General features: G+C 41.8%; 1 pseudogene across 1 annotated transcript; it reads right to left on the bottom strand.

Moving 5' to 3' along the window:
* Positions 1–2667: 2667 nt before the first annotated feature.
* LOC306652772 (inhibitor of growth protein 1-like) lies at positions 2668–3356 on the bottom strand (annotated as a pseudogene). The gene has a single exon. The product of its transcript is annotated as an inhibitor of growth protein 1-like (transcript).
* Between the last annotated feature and the right edge of the window lie 4307 nt (positions 3357–7663).

Here is a 7663-nt window from a genome sequence, read left to right as displayed (position 1 = left end):
CTTTTTGTGCAGGAAGTGGTACACTACAGCAAAGTGTGCATATTTGCACTTGTTATGTGTCTTGCAAGGGTGATATTCACTTAGAGTACAGGTTGCTCTTTCTAAATACTTTTTGTAAAATAACATAAGATAAACTTTTTCACTTTTTCTGAAAGTGTTTTGACTGCAGGGTTTCTCAATATGTAATCATTCAAATGAAAACAGTGAAACAGTACCAAAATGACATTTATAATTTAAAATTAAATTTCAATTGATAAAGGATTCAGCAAGTTAGAAGATTCTCTGTTGCCTTTTTCAACTCCAAGATTTTTTGTGTGTGTTTGTGTGGCAATGGGTAGTGAACCCTAGGACAATCTACATCTGAGCTATAAGCTCAGTTTTTTTTTTTTTTTTTTTTAAATAGGGTCTCACCAAAATTTTCCAGGATGGCCTTGAACTTGTGATCCTTCTTTCCCTCTCTCAAGTAGCTGGAATTATAGGCATGTACTACTGTACCGGGCCCAATATCACTTTTAATTTCCCCAATTTATAAATTATACAGACATATGGTTATTTATTGTATTGGTAATTAGGATAAAACCAGGGGCACTTTATTACTGAGCTATATTTCCAGTCATCTTTTATGTTTTAGCTAAGTTGTTGAGGCTGGTCTCAAAATTGTAATCCTCTTGCCTCAGTCTCCTGATTCACTGGGATTAAAGACAGGTAATTCCTGGTGGATTATTATTATTTTGGATTCTGGGGTCTTACACTTAGTCCTTCATTTTCAAATTCATTGTACTGTAGAAAACATTACTGCTATGGTCCGCAAGTGTGTGTTTCTCCTAAAACACACATGTTGAAACCTAATCACCACTGTGATGGTATAAGGTGTGTTCACTGGGTGTGTTCACTCCTAATGAGGGGAGAGCTGCCTTGCCCCTTTCCACCATGTGAGGACAGTAAGAAACCGCTGAACCAGAGCAAGCCCTATCAGATACTGAATCCCTTAATCTTGGGCTTCCTAATTTGCATAGTCATGACAAATAAATTTATTTATAAGGTCCCCAGTTTGTGGTGTCTTGTTGTAGCAGCCTTCACAGCATAATACAATTATCATCTTCTCAAAAAACTAAATTTTTTTTTCAGTTAATAAGAAAATGCTGATGTGGTGTTTTTGTTTTCAAACAGAGAAAAATTAAGTACACTGAAGATAATTCTTTAAGAAGTAGTATTTGTTTCACTGTTTTGTTATTGTTTTTGTTTTTTGGGCTGGCAAATGGGTATAGTTGATGTACCCAACTGATACAGTACAAAGAAATAAAACTGCAGAATAAACCAGTTCCATATTTAGTCAGATATTAACTTGGGGTTCTTGCCAGACACTGTAGAAAAAATGAGAGACATGAAACAAACTCGGCTTGGCTCTACAAACCATGATTGAAACCTATTACATAGCACAGGTGGTAGGAAATTACTAAATACTTTTTAAAAATAAAATAACAAGCTGGTGATATAGCTCATTTGGTAAAGTGATTGCCTCACAAGCACAAGGCCCTAGGTTCAATCCCCAGCACTGCAAAAAAAAAAAAAAAAAAAAAAAAAAAAAAAAAAACTCCAAACCAAAAAAACCAAAAAGTTTTCAGGAAGGTACTAGGTGACTTATGGCAATACTGGCAACACATGGAGACCTCTAATCCTTGAGGCTGAAGAAAATATGGCAGTGCTAATGTCATGCCTGCAGGAGGTGTGAACCCAAAGGATGATGACTGCAGTTTATATGGTGAACATGGTAAATTCATTGAACATTGGCTGAATGCCTTATGCATTTAATTAGCAGAGTATTTCTGATATAACAAGGCTTCTGCTTATACAGAATTGTCAACAGAATGCCAAACAAGTATACCACACTTGAAGTATTTTCTGATTAATAATAAAATTGAAGTCACCCAGTATGAAGAATTAGAGCAAGTGTTTCCTCCATGGCTAGAGTCAGACTTGCTCTAATAATGGACAAAGAACTCTAGGAATAAATTATCCATGGACCATCTACATTAAAGTCTCACTAGAGCTCTAATTCTAGAAGATTAAATAATTTAAATTACCATTCAACAATGGGTATTAATATTGTAGCGAACAATGTGTGTAAAATATTAATATTGTAGCAAACCCTGTACCAGACTGTAGGAAGAAAGAGTGGACACATTAGGAATGTACCCACTCTTTATGGGTTAAAAACAGTAGCAATACACATACACAAGTATTTAATGATATACTAAAAGTGTTAAATGGAGACACAATCAGAAATGGTCTGAGGGTGAAGGTGGGTGACCCCCTGAGGTATGTGTACCCCAGGAAGATAAAAAGCTGCTAGCTTGATCATTTGCAGTCCAACTATTCTCATAACACTGGTAATTTTTATTAACAAAGTACATATTAGTAGCCTTATTAAAAATAAAGTAATGGCTGGAGATATAGCTTAGGTGGTAGAGTGCATGCCTCCCATGTATAAAGACCTGAGTTAAAACCCCAGCACAACAAAAAGGAAAAAGAAGAAAAAAAACTGTGTTTAATGGTAATTCATTAGAAATCTAGTTGTGAAAAAGAGCTATAGCAGAAAGAAAACAGAAAATATATGGAGAAAGGAAGGCAAGTCAAAACATATGTTCAATGACTTTAGGCCTCTTCCTAACTTAGATTAGTATTTCTGCCCTTAAAATTGGTACAGTACCACTTATCCTTTGGCTTGTGACTGAGTCCCAAGTTGGAGAAGTAGAACCATCCAGTGTGGGCACTTGCTATTCCCACAAGGTGTCATTTCTCCATAGGCCACTTGATTGCACAGACAGTATGTGGGCTCATTTGCATCACTGGGAATGTTTGCAGGGTTTGCTTCCTTCTGTGCTTTTGCTGTGAAGCCTGTTCTTTGAGGTCTTTGTGTCCTTTCCTTGGGTGTTCCTGAGGTGATGTCATCATGGTCACGATTATTATTAGATACATCCATCACTTGATTCACATTGTTGAGTGGCCGCAGAGTATGCTTGTAATTTGGCTTTTTCTACCTGTGCAACTGTCTTGTTCTTTGCCTTCTCTTAGCCAGCTTTGCAGCTGTGGCTAGTGGTGTCCTTGATCTCTTGAGGTATCTCCAAGACTTCCACATGACTGTTCACTTGTCTGGTCTGGCTCTCCACCAGCTCCACCATCTGACTCAGGATCTGAATCTTCTCATTGCACAGCTCCTGGCTCTGAATCAGGGCTCTCTGGATGCAGTGCAGCACTCAGAATTTTTGGGCACCATCTGTCTCTCATTTCAACTTCTCATAATGTTCATCCTGTTCTTTCAGGATTTCTTGGCAGTTCCCTTTGATCTCCTGCATCACTGAGACATTTCTCTTCAGATGTAAGAGCAGAGTCAATGGAGGCCAGGTAATAATAATTCTCCAGGTGGATCTGCTTCCTGTTGGCAGGACTCAGCATGGTTCAGACTGAAGCTCCCTTCACTCTGCATGGTTTTCTGCTTCCTGAACCCCTCCCCCTATAATCAGATCTGAAAAATGCAGAGCTCTTGCTCTCCCATGACTCCTGGCTCTCCCAGGAATCCCGCCCATCTGACCAGCAGTTGTACCTGCCCAGGCCAGAGTACCCAGCACATACTAGCCAGCCATGAAAAAGGGGGCTCTCAGATGAACCCCAACTGACCGGGCACTGTGTGGGGTGAAGGGGGCTTCCAGATAAAAACTCACATATCTGGTATGGTGTGGGGCTGGGCAGGCAGGTCCTAGTAGCATACATGCTGGAGAGAGGGTCGAGGGTCAAGAGTCAAGGGCCACTCGCTGCTGCACCAGGAGAAGGGGGCCCAGCCTAGCGGGCAGAGTAGCACTTGTCCCCTAAGTGGACACTTTAAAACACCCCATCATGGGAAAGCCCTGAGCACTTCAGACCTTTTGGCGAGCACCCTCCAAAAAAGCCCTTTGAAGCTCACCCTGAGGGGAATCGTCCGAACCCAGGAAAGCAAATTGAATACACCCAGCAGCAGGAGGCCCCATCCCTTGGGCATGGCGGGGACGTGGAGGCGTCTGCAAACCCAGGACCTCCGCAGGGACTCTCACTGGACTGTGCTGCGTCACGTGCTCCCCAGTGCTCAAACAAGGACAGGAGTGCTGGAAGCAGTGCTTCACTCTCACAGGATCTCCCTGCGGGCACCTCCAACCCCCAAAGCAGGTGTCGCGTGTTTTGGGACTCAGAAGAGGAGAGTCCTCAGTGGGCGGAGCCACGTGGGGGCATGCCCAGGTCACTGGTGTTTTTTGCACATGCTCAGCTCTCAGGCAGCGCCCGGGTTGGACAGGTGGATGCACAGCACAGGTCCAGATCCACCCACTCCTCCGTGTCCTGGAGGCCTCAGCATCTTGTCCGGTGTTGGTGTCTGTCTGCCTCAGAGTGGGCAGAATCACGCTGCCTGCATCACTTGCTGCTGTGTTACCTGGACCGCTGCCCTGCCCTCAGGGAAGGTCGCAGCCTTTCCCCTCTGGTCAGGTGGACACCCTGTCCTCTGGGAGGACCGCCCTTGGGAAAAGAAGGTTTCCTCCAGTAAGGCCTCTGCCCCCGGGTAACACCACCTACAGCTGCCCTCAGGTTAGCCGCCTCAGTAATGCTTCTGCCCTAGGGGAAGGCCGCCTCCTGCTGTCTTCTCCCCCCCTTGTCAGGACACTGCCCTAGGGGAAGTCCGCCCCCTTGGGTCAGGCCTCCCTCAGGTAAGGCCTCCCCTCTTGGCGGGTACACAGGTTGGTGTGTCTTTGGGCAGTGGGAGCTCGATCTGAGACCGACCTCAGGGTTCTGGGCCTGGAGGTCAGGAATCTGGCACAGAGAGGCCTTGGGGGCTGGGCACAGATGGACCGGAGGCCAGGGACTTCGTGTACTCCATCCATCCTGTGGCAGCGACCACCATCCGTGATGTACCCTCTCTTGGTAAGATCGCTACCCTTGGTTCAGGCCACCCTTGGATCAGAGCAGGGCAAGGCAGGGCAGGGAAGGCAAGGAGTGGTGGGGCAGGGCAGGATGGGGGGCATGGGGCAGGGTGGGACAGAGCATCATGGGGAATTACCAGAAGGGTGTGTCAACTGTGTGCACATTAGTGTGGCAGAACACTTACTTAGGATGTGAGAAACCCTGGCTTGGATCTCAGCAACACACACACACACATACATACACACATACCACAATAAATCTTCCTAATTTGGATGACTTTATTCTAAAAATATTTTCAGATCCTTTTTAGAAGATAGAAGCAGAATGGTGATATATTTAATGTGAGCTATTATGTGGCATGATATTTAAAACCACTCTATGAAATTTCCTCAGGACTCAAATCATATTATTTAAGAGACAAGACAGCAGTTGCTTTTTGTAATTCTGATATATTTATAAAAACAATCTTTTGAAAATCATTTTCTTTTCTAATTTTCAAACTTAGAAAGTATATCCATTTTTCTTCCTAAAGTTGTACATTCATCAGAAAGGTTTTCTCTTATTTCTTGCCATCAAGGGGATGGGCCTATTGTCACAGGAAGTGCCATGACTAGGTTTTATCATAATACCAGTGCCCCTATGGCTTTCAGATCAAAGTCATGTATAACTCTCATATTTGTTGAATTTATTAACAAAGTACATAAAAGTTTTATTATATTTAAAATGTAATCAAATTTGAATTAGTAGAAGCAGGGGTTTGACATGTTATATTATGAGACGAACATAGAGTAAATTAGTTTGATCATTTTGGGAGGTTGACATAATGACTTCTGCCCTGTTCTGTGATCAAATGTCTGGACTGCACCATTTTTTGGCAGTGAGAATTGAACCAAGTGACCATTGTAGCATGTCCCAGGCAAGCACTGATCTACATACATCCCCAGCCATTTAAATGTTTTATTTTGAGACAAGGTCTTGCCTAATTGCCCAGGTGGGTTCCAATATGTCATGTCCTTTCCTTAGCCTGCCAAGTGCTGGGGTAACAGCACTTGGTGTCAATGTGCCTAGCTTGTCCTGGAGGATTTGATGCATTATTTGCTTGTAATGTGTCCTTTCCTAAGCTAGATCATGTCCATTTTCCCTTGTCAACAGTCAATAAAGGCTTTTTTGTTTTGATGTATACTTAATATGAACATGCTTTTTGATGAGGCACTGCTGTTCATGATTGTCTAGCTGTGCAATCCACACTGAGGAGAATATTTTTATTTTGATAGTGTCTACTGTTTCAGATATAATATGTTTTGCTAGAAGAAGTGAGTATTCATTTTGAACTTGATTAGGTAAATAAGACATAGTTTTTTTTTTTTTTTTTTTTTTTTTTCCTTTCGTGGTGCTGGAGGTTGAACTCTGGGCCTCCTGCATAGTAGACAAGTGCTCTTCTGTTGAGCTGCATCCCCAGGATCTAGATCTTTTGGTTATCATAAATTTTATGACCAGAGAGAGTGATAATAAAATCACTTAGAAGTCAAACTCAATTTGGGACCATTCAAGAGTCTGGGCCTCCAGTAATGGTTTGAAAAGGAAATGTAATTTTCCAAATATAGAAGCATCTAAGATTATCCATGGACTATGTTTCCCCAGTTTCTCCACTTCCTGCAGAGCATCGTGGAGGCGATGGATTCTAGTGTCCTTTTAACCTGTTTTGCTCACTTGGCATTATCCACTGTGGCTGGCAATCCTGTTTATCTTTTTCTTCTTTAGCTATTTGTCAAATGACAATTTCAATTTATTATTCCTAAAGAGTATGAATAGAAATAAAAAAAAAAAAACAAGGATTATTTGGGATAAGTGACCCAGTCACAGTGAAAGTCCCTCTGTTAAGGAAGTTCAGTCATGAGTTGAAATAGTTATTTTTCCTCTAGTGCAAGTGGTCAGGTTTTTAGAAGCTAGACCTAGTACCTACTGACTGCATAAAAATAAAAATTGACCTTTGAGTGCTTTTTTTTTTTTTTCTTTGTTGGGGCTGGGGATCAAACCCTTGGACTCATACCTGTGAGGCAAGCACTCTACCAACTGAGCTATTTTCCCAGCTCCCTATGAGTGTTTTTATTTCAACATACACCCTGTAAAAGTGGTGCTATCTTGAAATATATATTAGATGAAATGGTTTAGTTTTCTGTTAAAATACTTTCTGGATTCATAGGAAAATACAGAAATAGTTAGAATATCAGTTATGAGCAATTATAATTGTAGAAGCAATCAAGTGTTTGAAAACATACAACCATGTCTTAAGGATTTATTTTTGAGTAGTTTTTATGTTTATATAGAAATTGCTAAGAAAGTGTAGAGATTTCACAGGTAGCCTCATCCTCATTTTTCTTTTGATATGATTTATGTGCACTTTCTCAGATGAGTTAATGTACTAGAAAAAGTGTCATGAAGAACAAACACTAGTGTGCTATCACTAAGTGCAGTTGCATTTCCTTTTGATTCTCAGTTCTGCCTCTTTCTGTTCTGGGACCCCATGCAGGATCCCAAATGACATTCAGTTCCTGTCCCTATAGACTTCTCTTTGGGGGTGAACATTTTCTCAGCCCTTCCTTTTTCTGATGTCCTTAACAAGGCTGAGGAGGGCCTTTCAGGTCCTTTTTACATTGTTCTCTATTGCAGTTTACTTTTTATCTTCATATTTATCCTGGGGCTTTGGGTCTGAGGCAGG

This window comes from Sciurus vulgaris (genome assembly GCF_902686455.1).
Source record: "Sciurus vulgaris genome assembly, contig: HiC_scaffold_570_arrow_ctg1, whole genome shotgun sequence".
NCBI lineage: Eukaryota > Metazoa > Chordata > Mammalia > Rodentia > Sciuridae > Sciurus > Sciurus vulgaris.
Note: the sequence above shows the minus strand (reverse complement) of the source record. Positions and strands in the feature narration are given on the sequence as shown.